Raw genomic sequence first — 13,099 nt, 5'->3', positions numbered from 1 at the left:
GCTATTTTCAATGATGGAGGGGGTAGGAAATGAAAAGAAGCTTGTACCCTTGTAGGAGAACCAGCATGACGTCTTTAGTACGGGGTCAGAGTTAGAGAGGCAGCTGGCAGAGCGGGCACCCGGGAGGCTGCGCCTAACTCCACACCCTCAGGCAAGTCACTCAGCTGGGATGATATGAGGTAATTACTTTTTAAAAAACATTTATCAGAAAAAGTAAACACCTGCTACATATTACAATAACTTCATCCAGTTCTTAAGAAGCTTACATCATAACAAACATGTGGCCATGTTTTGAAACAAGTCAAGTACTATATAAAAATCAGATCTCATCAGCAAAAACTATTCACATGAACGATGTCTTTAAGTGACAACATCGGCCACATTATAAATGCTACTTGGTTGAGAGTCCTTGATTCCAATCACTGACATGGCTGCCACCTTATCGTAGGCAGAGATTCGTAATTTGTTCCTTCATTCCTCTAAGAGTCCCCTTTAATTATTTTTTATCTATTAACTTACCCATTCACCCCTGCCACTCTGAATGCCCTCCCCAGGCACTGGTCAGTTGGGACTCCTTTCCACTTCAGGAGCACTCGTGCGTTCTGTCCCCCTTCTGCCTTTGCTTAAGATATTCCTTCTATCTGGAAGGGCTTTGGCCAGAAAACCTGAATGTCCAATTCCGCTCATTTGTCAACGCTCAGCTCAAAGGTCTCTTCCTCATGATTCTCTCCAGAACTCTCAACCAGAATTAATCCCTCCTTCTCATTCATTCACTCACTTATTCAACAAGTAGTTACAACAGACTACCTGCTGCATGCCAGGCATTGTTCTGGATTGTTCTAGACTGAACAACATTGAACAAAACAAAGATCCTTCCTTCTTGGAGCTTATATTTCAGTGGAGGGAGACAGCTGTTAAACAAAAGTAATAAATTAGTAAATCATGGAGTAAGCCAGAGGGTGATGAGTGCTTTGAAAAAAGATAGAGAGCAGGACAAGGAAGATGGTGAGTCATGGGCAGGAGGGGAGTTGCAACTTTAAATATGTGCTCAGGGTGACCTCTGAGCAAACTGGGAAGAAGTGAGGAGTTGTTCATGCAGGACTTCTGGGGAAGAGTCCCGTGCAGAGGCGTCACTGTGAATGGCCTCATGTAGGAACATGCGTGGCACGCCCATGGAAGAGCAAGGAAGACAGTGTGGGTAGAGCGGAGTGAGTGAGGATCAGAGCAGCAGGAGAAGAAGTCGGGGGGGGGGAGGGGGACGAAGAGAGAGAGAGAGTTGTGAAAGATGTTGTGAATATGAGTCGGACTCTGTAAGCTACTTACTGAAAGGTCTCTGACATCTGGTGAAATTGGGAACCACTGGAGGGTCCGGGGCTGGGGAGTCAAATGACATGGCTTACATTGTTTGAAGGGATTGTTCTGGCTGCTGTGGGGAAGCGAATCCAGGTTCAAGGGTGGGAGCAGGGAGATCAGCTCAAGGTGAGTGCAGGGCTGAGAAGCAGCCAGATTCTGTGCATATTTTGAATGCAGGGCTAACATCCCCATGCTTTGTTTATATTGATTTTATATCACTCTAAATTATCTGTCTGCCATTGGTTTGCCTTCCAAAAGGTAAGTAGCGGTATTCCGTGAAGGCAGGGATTTCATTATCTACATATCCCACACTGTGCTCAACGCAACGCCAGGTCCCTAGCAGAGTTCAGTGACTGTTTAGGGATTGAGCCAAAATGCCCCACCTCCAAGTTTTGCTATATAACATGCTGTCTTTTCTGAATAGAAATAGCTAGAACTAGTAATGCATGAACTACAAGCTAATACATTGATCTTCCCATGCTATTTGGAGAAGAAATGTCACAAATGACAAATTCTCTTTCACTAAAGTTTTACAATTCCTTCCTGAGAGTCTTTATTAAGTTATCAAGAAAACGTAAAATATCAAATGGAATTTGCTGGAAAAAAGCAGATAAAATTGAATTTGCTCTTTTAAAAACAGTCTGGTTCTTTGTGACTTGCCACATTTCCTTCTTCCCACTTGATTTCAACATTTTTCATCTTTCCTGAAATCAGTGGGACTCTGAACTACTCACCTTCCCAGTGGCTTCTCCTAGGGATGCTTTTTACCAAACACCAAGCAGTCAACATCAATTTCAACAGTTGGGCTAATCTTATGTTCCTCTGGCAAACCACCTTTCTTGATTTCAGATTAAACATCCCATCCTTCAGGAGAATCACATGAGACTATGATTTAAAAATCACTACAGTAAGAATCAGCTGAATATCGCCTCAAAGAATCTTTGATCTTTACTGAGAATAAATGAACTAACATAGGGAAACAGGTGACTCAAAAGTAAATATTGTTCAATTGCATTTTTGTCATACTAGAGAAGCTCTAGACAAGCAAGAGCGGTCTAGAAACTTGTTGTAAGGATCAACTAAAGAGGTGTATATAAAATCAGGGTTTTGAAAACAACAAAAAATTACAACCCCATATACAGGCCTATCATTTTACTGAGACTATTAAATATTATAAAGGTTATCTGGTTGGATCAAAGATAAACAGCTAGCTAGTGCTAATGCGCAAACCAAAAACCCAAATCTCTCAACACCTGGCTCAGTGTTCTCTGCAAAGCCCCAGTGCACGGTCTGCCAGACACCCTCCGAGTGACAGCTTCCGGAGAGCTTGGTCCCAGCAACTGCCCTCCCATCACCTCGAACCCATCCTTCCACCCTCTTGAAATGGAAATCAGCAAGAGAATTCTCTTAGATAAGAATAGTGTTCGCTCTTTATCTTGCGACAAACCACTAAGAGGTAAATACCCGTATTCCTATACCCTAATTTCTCCATTCCCTCTCTGCCTCTTCCTTGTTGCAGCTGGTCAAATATTGATTCAAATGCCCAGAGAATTCAGCACATCTACTGGCAAAGCCCCAAAGGCAAGGCTGAATTTCCGACCCCTTCCATGTACACCCTCGGTGAGCAAGAAAATACCCCCTTCGAATATGCTGAAGTGGGTAAGCAGGTCAAAAACGAAAGAAGCTGTCAGCTCAGGCTCCAAACTTACCAGCAGTGATAAGGAAAGCCAAACATTCTTGAATGATACAAACCGCTGATATCTACCTTTAAAGCAACTTTCCCAGCCTTGCCAAAACACAAGCCCCAGACAAGCAAACAGAGCACTTAAACAGACGGGTTTATGCCCTCTAAGATAACTGGATAGTTCTCAACCACCCATTCCTCAGTTCTTTACGAGCACAAACCCAGAGATACACTCTCTTCCAGACTGCAAGAAAACTCGAATACATAAAGAATATTTTTAAACTCATAATGCTCTATTAATCGCTTTTCCGAAGATGCTGCTACTGAAATTGAGGTTATTCAAGTAATAAACCGCCAAATAATTGTAATGCATGGCCTAGAAAGAGCCAGGCCAGAAACCTGAGGAGAAACAGATCTGAAATTATTCTGGCCTAACCTGAGGTCAAGAGAAAGGTGGGGGAAGCTTTCAGAGAAATGAATGCAAGAGACGTGGGGACGTGCAGAGGTTAGAGAAAAATCATAAGAGGCTCAAACAAATATGCTTGCAGTTCACAAAACAGCAGCAACAAGGATTTTCTCCCACAAATATTCATTTTCCCCCCTGCAGGGCTGCTCTTTAGTTTTACATTCAGTTGCATCAAGAAGGTGTTTGGAAAGGTGCATTGTCCAGTTGTGGGGGGCCCCCTTTCAGCATGGTCTGCAGGACCCCCACACCTTGGACACCGCATATCCTGAGAAAAGGTTCTCTCATCCTGCAAATGCTGCAAAGCATTCCTGCAAGTCTAGATTAATGTGTTGGCCACCACAAACTTTAGAATAAGCAAGGCTTGACTTTTGACTTTCTTTCACAGTCCGAGAAGACCCTGGGCAGCAAGACAGGTCCCTTTTCCTGTCACCAGCATGGAATGGTGGCACGCAATCACAGAGCACTGGAAACGCTTCCTGCTCACATCCACCCACCGTGGACCTCCCAACTTTCCTAACTCCGGCTCCCGGGGAAGCCTTTCAACAGCCAATGTAAATAACTTCCTTCTAAATACATTATTTTTAACCTCCAGAATAGGAAGCGATTTCCGTGGCTAATTTTGCAACAACCTGTGTCTCACAGCCAGGTTCACACTCGTTCCTGTCAATTTTACACAACAGTCTGTTTTTGTGTTTTTTACTTTGAATCAGAAACTCAAAGAATTAAGAATAGAAAACGGTGCAATTACGGAATGAAAATATGCTGAATAAATTTTGTTTCCATGTGGCGACAATTTCTCCTTTGGGGGAAACAAAACAAAATTCCACTACCTAACACATTTATTTATAATTCAGTTCCCCAGTAGAAACTCAGTAACTAGATATCCACAATTCTTGCTGCATTTTTTTTCAACTCACTTCCTTTTCAGTGTGAGAGTTGTAATCAGACGCATTTAATTGGGCCAATATTCATCTAAGATCCTCGTTCAGAAAGCATGGAGAGGAGAAAAAAAATATAAGAGACACCTACTAATTTTCATACCTTTTGGCTGAGGTTAAAGCAAGTGGAGATGAAAGGCTAAAAGCCCCCCTTCCAAATCTACCCATAAGCCATTCCTACCAGCCGGTCCACAGGAATCTAACCAGCAGGCTTGGAAGAGAACAAGCTCAACCTCCCAGGACTCACATGGATGAAGTTGACTCATGGTCAGTTCTCTGGCAGGCAATGCCCTCTCCTTGTGACCACAGATGTGTTTACCTGGTACCTACCAACTTGCCTTCTGGTTCAGTTTCATCTCTATCTTCCAAGTTTTCCCTTTCCACCAAATGCACATCTATAGCTAAATACTTACAACTATCTTTTTAGGCCACACATCTCTATCGGTATCATCAGTTAAACTTATAATACCTTCCTCAAATCATATAACCAAATGTTCCATGCAGTTTTATATAGTATTAATTGGTTTGTAAAGTTTAAGGAGCTGTACATAAAAGTTATTAGCAAAACCAATGCTATTAATCGATTTAACTCAACATACATTTACTGAGCATTTGCTATGTTCAAGGAACTGTTCTCCACAACAAGCCACCTCAGAGGCGGAAGTCTCTGGCCCAGCAGTTCAGAATCCACATGAGTGTGAGGCTTGCACAAGCACAGGGAACACAAAGGAACAGAACGAGGGTGGGTGTGCACTAAAGAAGGAGTGATTCAGTCCAGGGGCACAGGTGGCTATGTAAATAGACCTCGAAGGATGAAGATTTTAACAGATGATACTGGAAATTCATTTAGAAGTGGGCTTGCTCCTCTGTACACCATCAAACAGGAAAGAGTCCCGTCATGGAGAGAGCTAACATCCAGGTGATTGCATCCATCAATGTACTGAAAAAAAATTTTTTATATCCTTAATCGTTCACTTTTTAAAAAGACGCCCTCCATTGATAGGTTAAGGGTAAGTGTTACCAATCATCTTACCATACTTACTAGTTGTGAAACCAGGAACTCATAAAGACCAGAGGCAGGAGCAAAAGTCAGTCACTTCTGCGCTCCTGCTCAATGCCCTACCCACAGCTCCTGCGGCTGTAAGGACTACCAGGACGGCAGGAAGCCACAGCTAATGCTCTCAGTCCCCGTGCCAAACGCCGAGGGGGGCACAACGCAGCTATGAGCAGCAGACAGGATGTCAAAGCTCTCTCATTTGCCTCTAGTCTCCTCTCTCAGAGGTCAGCCTCAGCCTCTCGGGCTCCCTTTCCCAGGAGGCTGCTGCCCCGGCTGCACAGGCTCTGGGTTTTCACTCTCAGTGACTTACCACTACAGAAAGGTCCTTCCCCCTCTGATTGGCCTGCGAGAGGTCATGTTCCACTCTGGGTCCTATCACTGAAGCCAGAGGGTGGGTTCTACAGTTGGCTCAATGTGGGTCACAGAAGAAAGGAGAGGGAAAGAGGCACCCGGAAGGCAAAAGCAGTGACCTCTATCATGTTTAATAAAGGTTGACTATGCTGCACGTTGGGCTGTTCTGAACCAGTTTTATAATTTTAAGCATAACACATAACCTCATTTAGGCTGCTTGTACCTGACAATTTTTAAATTGCCCCTTTGGAGCTTGAAAGCCTAGCACTCCCCCCTCCACACCAGTTGTGCCTGAACCTAGGAGACCTCTCGGGGGTTGGGGGCTCCACGTCCACAGTCAGAGTTAAATGCAGGACAAAGCCTCAGAGACCACAGTTACTGAAACATCGATGCCCTGGGCACCGAACTGCTTTCAGCGTGGCCAGGAAGAAAATTTAAGAACTGCTAGTTATTTTAAACTGCCAGGGTGGAGAAGACAACCAGATTCCTGTCACCAGTCCAGCTGGGGAAAAGGTGCCCTGAGGGCGTGGGGAAACGACAGGGCATCTGGGGAGGCCTCGAGTGGCAGGCTGGAGAGCAGGGAGGGGCAGCGAGGGGGGGGGCGGTCCCTGATGAGAATTTTGCACACGGCAGTATTTTCACATTATTGTTTTCATGTCCGTGAGTAAACAAGAGGTAACAAAAATTAACACACCATGCCTTGTCTTCGACATGAGTTCCCAACAGTATCTAAGCCAGTTTTAATATTTTCAAATAAAGTTACTTATTAGTCAGATCCTCCAGCGACCAAGGGAACTACCCAAGCTTCTCCATCAGACTGCCCACCTCAGCATCAAGGGCAACTCCTCTATCCCCACGACTGCTTAGGCCCAAATCCCCGTAGCCAGCTTGGACTCTTCTCTTTCTGTTTTGCCCCACATCTAATTCATTTGCAGATCTGGTTGATTCTACCTTCAATACACATTCCAAATCTTGTCGCTTTTCACCATCTCTGCCACCACGGCCCTGGGACACAGCACGGCCGTCCCTCGTGGCTTGCGCAGTAGCCTTCCAACTGGCCCCCTTACTTAACGATTCTCAGCCAGCAGCCAAAGTAAGCTTTTAAAAATATTATACCATCAATAAAACAAGGTTCAAGCATCTTTTTTGAAGTGTATTAAACATGCGCATTTCTACATCTGTGAATTGCCTGTTGGTAAAAGTAGACAACCTTTTCTGTTATCAATTCTGGATAACCACTTATTATATATGCTGCAAGTATATCCTCCCAATGTCAAAAAATAAAAACTAAAATTAAAAAATATACGTATTATGTCAGATCCCATTATCCTTATCCCAAAGCCTCCACAACGGTTTCCATGTTTCTCAGAATAAAATCCAATGCCCTTACCTTGACCTCAAGGTATACATAATCTGTATACCTCTGACCTCATCTCCTAAATAAAGCAGGCCCCTGCCTCAGGGCCTTTGCACTTGCTGTTTCCTTTGCCTAAAATTTTTTTTTACCCCCCAAATAGATACCTGGTTGACTCCCTTATTTCCTCAGGTCTCCCCCTTCAAACATTACTGTTTGTTAAAATAAAAGCTCCATGAGAGACAGTGCTTTGTAGTGTTTGCCGCTATATCCTCAGCACTTAGAATGTTACCAGAAACAGAGCAGGTGCTCAATTATTATTTGTCAAATGTATAAAAAATAAAGAAGAATGGGCTTAACCATCAGAAAGGCAGCACTTAAGTCAGTACTGGAAATGAGAACTATTTTCAAAAGTACAAATTATAATTCTGTTTTTCTCATATGAGTCAAACATAGAAAAAGAAAAGAATCTGTTCTGTAAACTCTGCCACCGAAGTCTCCCTAGGGGCGACGAAAAGTGGACCGCACCCTAGGGAACTTGGGACTGAAGCTGACGCTCTCTCCAGGAAGCCCCAAATGTCTTTGAGTTTTACCTTAACGTTTTAAGTTACTCTTCTTCTGGGCTTGCCCTTACTTAATAAGAAAGGGGCATTTCTCACAAACCATCCGGGATGACGCACCACGTTTCTCTAGATACCCACCGGCTTTGGAGAAACATGTACCCTGTTTGGAGAAGCAAGGATGCGTAGCAAGTACTTAGCACCGTGTCAAAACTCAGCGAGTGGTGGCTACCACGGTCACTGCTGTCACCATCAGAAGACAGTACTGGCCCTGTTACTGCCACTTCAGAGAGAAAAGGTGAGGCACAGAAGACAACCTCCCACAGTTGTATACACCTCAGCTGCAGGGTATCAAGAACTATAATCCTATCTGTTAAATTTGAATTTTCTTATACAAATAACTTTTGAGATGGAAATGCCTTAGAGCTCTAGTCCATATGGCTCATCTCTAGGCAGAGGCTGGGGGAGGGGCCAGCGGTTTGCCCCAGGTCCCATAGCTGATGTAAGGGCACAGACAGGACTTGAGCTCAGGAGTCCCTATACGAAGGCCAGTGCCTCTACTACTGAATCAGGGTGCAATCATCATTAAGGGAATGAATGAATTCTAGAACAAGGCTGGAACATAATAGTCTCCCAACAAACATTCGTTAAATGGGTAAATAATCCTGCACGAAGCACTGAAAATACACCTGCTACTACATTAGCTATTTCAATATACATCAGCAAAGCTGACCCTCAGAACAATTTGGTACAGTCCAACGTGGTAGACCATACATTCTACAGTCCAGGAAACCAAGGTTCTAAAAGGTTTGTGGCTTACCTATCATAAACATGTAGTGAGTGACGAAGCAATGTTCAAACCCAAATCTTCAGAACGTCTAAGAGAATATGAGTAGCCTAACCAACAAAAAGTAACTTTTCAAATGAGCAAAAAGTACCAGAGTACTTTCAAGTAGTTAACATCTTAAAATTTCATTTTGATGGTACTTTAAAATTCAGACACACTCAAACATAATGTGCTGAACATGATTATTACATTTATGATACATAGATGTGCCTCAGAGGCTACTGGGTCTTTTCAGCAGCTTGCCCCCATATTAAATGTCCCCAAGCTACTGTATTTTTAGCTACTATTACTACTTTAATTGTCCTTTTGCATTCTTTTTCTCTATTATGCCGTATGCAGAGCCCCTTCCTTCTAAATTTGTGGCTTTCTGTCTGCCATAGCTGATAACAATCACTGGGCTTATTAAACTGTGTACAAACTAAGGATGAAAACCTGCTGTCATGAGTTGAATTGTATCCTCCCGAAAGATGTTGGAGTCCAAACTCAGCAAGCTCTGAGTCTGACTTTTTTGGAAATAGGGTCTTTGAAGATGATCAGGTTAAGACGAGGTCATTAATGTGCGCTTGAGTCCAGTATGACTGGTGTCCCCATTAGGGGAAATTTGAACACAGAGACAGACAGACAGAAGGGGACAATGTGATGTAAAGACCGGGGTTATGCTGCCACAAGCTAAGGAACAACCATCAGCAGCAGGGACAGAGGCGGGCAACAGGCCATTCCCTAGTGTCCTCATAGGGAGCACGGCCCTGCCGACACCTTCCTTCACCTGGGACTTCTGGCCTCCAGGACAGGGAGACAGTAAACCTCTGTTGCTTAAAGCCCCAGGCCGTGGTGCTTTGTTATAGCAACCCCAGGAAGCAAACACACTGAAGTGTGAATAAAGGCCTAAAACTTCATTCTTTCTGGGTTTGTTTACCTCTGGATTCTAAGCTTTAACAGCTCTACTATTGTAGTTTTTGTATAACTTGGGTATTACTGTACAAAAGTAGCCACACACTGCTGCTTGGAGTAAAGTCCTCCACAGCTGGAAGGACTATGAATAGGCGAATAGGTTATTTTTCACCCATCTCTAAACTTTAGCCAAATTTCTTTCAAATAAAAGAGTTTGAGTAAATGTTAAGCCAGAGAAATATTCTAGCCCTGGCCAGTGTGGCTCAGTTGGTTGGAGCACAGTCCTGCAAACTGAAAGGTCTCAGGTTTGATTCCCAGTCAGGACACATGCCTGGGTTGTAAGTTCGGTCCCTGGCCAGGGCACGTACGAGAAGCAACTGATAGATGTTTCTCTCTCACATTAGTGTTTCCCTCCCTCTCTCTCCCCCTCCTTCCCCCCTCTATAAAATCAATATGGTGTAGCAAATTAAAAGCAAACAGACAGTTCAAAAAATAGCATAAATCCATTGGCCAAAAGGCCAATCTAGAGACCAAAACAGTACTGGTTAATCCACAGATTGACCACTTGCTCCTTCACCCTTTCATGTACCTCCATGTTACAAAGAGCATATAGAATCTGTCCCCCAAAGCAATCAGAAGTAAATTTACCATGGCTACCATGGCGTTCTCAGAAAAATTGTCTGCTAAGGCTGATAAATCGGTCGATTATCTGCTTCCTTGGCTTTTATTTCCTCTTGTATAAATGTTTTCATCCCACCATTACCAATACCTGTTATAAGATGAACGATAAATTGCCAAGCTACTGAAATCACCAGGAAATGCTTAATAGATCAAAAAAGAACTTAACAACAACAAAAAAGCCCTAATAACATAGTAATGCATTCTGTCGTCTAAGCGCAGCGCTCTATAAAGGAGAAAAATGGCTCCTTATTGAAATCTTAGCGTATGCATAAAATGAGACATTCCTTCCTGGGCACATTGACCATGCACTGACATGCGGCACCTTTGGAAGGAAAGACTTCCTGGACATCATCATTCTGCCTGCCGATGAAAAATTTCACACAGTGAGACCTTTATTTACTAAAAATATGTGTATATCCAGAAAGAAAGGTGCCTTGGGGGATAAGAGATTTAACAAGGGAGAGGAGATGGAATTGCCTTTTATTTAGTGATTAAATACATATAAAACAAAACTTGCAGAGGAGGCAGCTCTCCATCCCCCACAAATTTGGGGAAGGATATTGGTGCTTTGGAATTGTGAATTTTGGGGGGTAATGCACAAGAATCTGTGACACCAAAGGACATCGATTACGACGACAACCCTAATTCAAAGTTAACTTTGAACACTGATTTAGGCCAACAATTTTAACCTTTACTCTGACCAGGCTTTGTGCCAGGGCTGCGATCAAGTCATCGAAAGTATTCCTATTTGTTGTCTCCTTCCAAGGGCCCGATACCCTCAAGTCTGGTTCTGTTTTCTAGTGGTCTATCATCAGGAGCGATGCTCCAGAGGAGAAACTGTTCCACTGCCCAACAAAGCTCGAAGCTTCTGGAAATGCATCCAGGGGAGTGTAGGGAATCCACTCTACCACTGCTGCAGACGAAGGCTCAACCCCGAGGAAAATGCTCAGGAAAAAAACCCAAAACTCTCTGGCCTCACGAATGTATGGCCCCAAAGTGACCACAGCCATTTCCTGGGAGTGGCCTCTTATATTATTCATGTCAGTTCATCATCTTCTTAACATTCTGGGGAGCTATCCAACGCCCTGGTTCTGTATTTGAATAAGCACATCACTTCCTTCCCATCTTCTAGACCTGCCTGCGGTTCTCTGGCTGCCATGTCTACCCCATATTGTAAGGACTTAGTTGATTAACTTACCCTCCACCAAAAACTTGTATTGGAAAAGGAAGGCAAAAACATATTGGCAATTTAAAGAAGTCCACTTGAGGAATACAAGTTTCAAAAGGCTTTTGATATCAACACGCTCACTTTATCAGTCTTTGCTGTGAATCTACATGTTTTGTAGTTCTTGGAGAAAACCAAATTCTTTCGGCATTTCCACGGTACTATCGGTAGCAGTGAGCCCTGGGAAGGAGGGTCGGCAGCCTCTCCCTACGAACGCCCTGACAGGTAATACTTTAGGCTTTGTGGGGCACAAACGGTCTCTGCCTCATGATCTTTGTTCTTTTGTTGTTGTTTTTACTGCTTTTTTTTAAAAAACCACCTTTGAAAAATGTACAAACCATTCTCAAGGGGCTACAGAGAAACAGCCCATAGTTTGCTGACCCCTGCTCTAAAGAAGAGGTGCTTTTTCTTTATAATAAAAGCAGAATGGTATTTTAAAACAGTATTGAAAATTCAGATAGATGGCTACAAGTCTCATCATCACCTTCTTCATCCAGCCACTTGTGTGAGTCACTGAGCACCTTTGGGCCTCTGTTTCTTGACCTACACAGTGAAGGGTTAGAACAGGTCAGTGATTTATAAACCATGCCTCACGGAGCCCTCCCACTCCAGGGAAAGGCATGGCTCTCTAGATCCGCCCCTACATGCCACCTTGGTCCACACCTCACCAGCACAAGGGCTTTGATCTTGTCTACATACTGGAGCTCTCCATAAAGGCAAGGCTTCTACCATTTAATTTAGTTCAATTTAGTTTTAATTTTGAAAAACAATGTGTTAGATGACTGCAGAAAGCCTCCTGGTGCTAATCCGCTATGAATCCAGTATTGTATTATTGATCTCTTTGTGATCCTTTTATTGGGAAATGTCCTGGAAATAGGACATGATTTAAAATCCTATATTGAAATATTTAAAGGAAGGGAAACAAAAGCTAGAAAGATGTTCTTCTAAGGGGCTTCTTAGATGTGTAGAAATCCACCAGCCATTTCAGAGGGTTTCTAAGCCCAAACCCTGCTAATGAGAGAGTCCTTTCTTGCATCTCTCTGGTGAGAGCTCTGGGGAAAGCAGGGTGCTTTAGCAGTGTAAGGAGGCCTATGCTAAAACTTGGAGGTCTGGGTTCTAGTCTGATTTGGCACTTACCAGCTATATAATTCCTGATGTTTATTTACCAAAAACCAGAGGACCTACTAAATGCGAAGCTGCACACTGGGTGTTAGGAATACAGCGATGAACCAGCTGCCTGAGACATCCTGCCTCCATTCCTGGGAGCCCTCACCTATAAAACAAGGTCGGGTCGCAACACCTGTCCCTCCTCCCATCCACAGCTGGTCCTGCAGGGACAGCAAAACCTTTGCAAACTGCAAAGCACAGACCACCTGACCTATAAAACTGAAGACTCTTCTCCAGAATTTATTTATAAAAAATTGTGTATTTATTCTTACATGTTTAAACCTCAGTCCCCTTGAAAGTACTCTCCATTTGATGCAATACACCTATCGAGACTTTTTCCCACTGCTCAAAAGTTTTTGAACTCGTTGATTTTGATGCCTTTCAGTGCTTCTGCCGTTTTTGTTTCACCTCCTCCACATCAGCAAAATGTTTCCCTTTGAGGAATTTTTTCATCCAAGGAAACAAAATAAAGTCGCTTGGGGTGAGTTCGGGTACATAGGGAGGGCGGTGCATCAGGGTCACGCC

General features: G+C 43.5%; 1 protein-coding gene across 1 annotated transcript in view; it reads right to left on the bottom strand.

The window, feature by feature from the left end:
• The window catches only part of ZNF827 (zinc finger protein 827), a 154,924-nt gene that overhangs the window by 123,627 nt on the left and 18,198 nt on the right, over positions 1-13,099 (bottom strand). The window lies entirely within an intron of this gene.

This window comes from Pteronotus mesoamericanus, unplaced genomic scaffold (genome assembly GCF_021234165.1).
Source record: "Pteronotus mesoamericanus isolate MK-2021 breed Mesoamerican mustached bat unplaced genomic scaffold, CSHL_Meso_final contig_163, whole genome shotgun sequence".
NCBI lineage: Eukaryota > Metazoa > Chordata > Mammalia > Chiroptera > Mormoopidae > Pteronotus > Pteronotus mesoamericanus.
The sequence above is the reverse complement of the archived record's forward strand: the minus strand, read 5'-3'. Positions and strand labels throughout refer to the sequence as shown.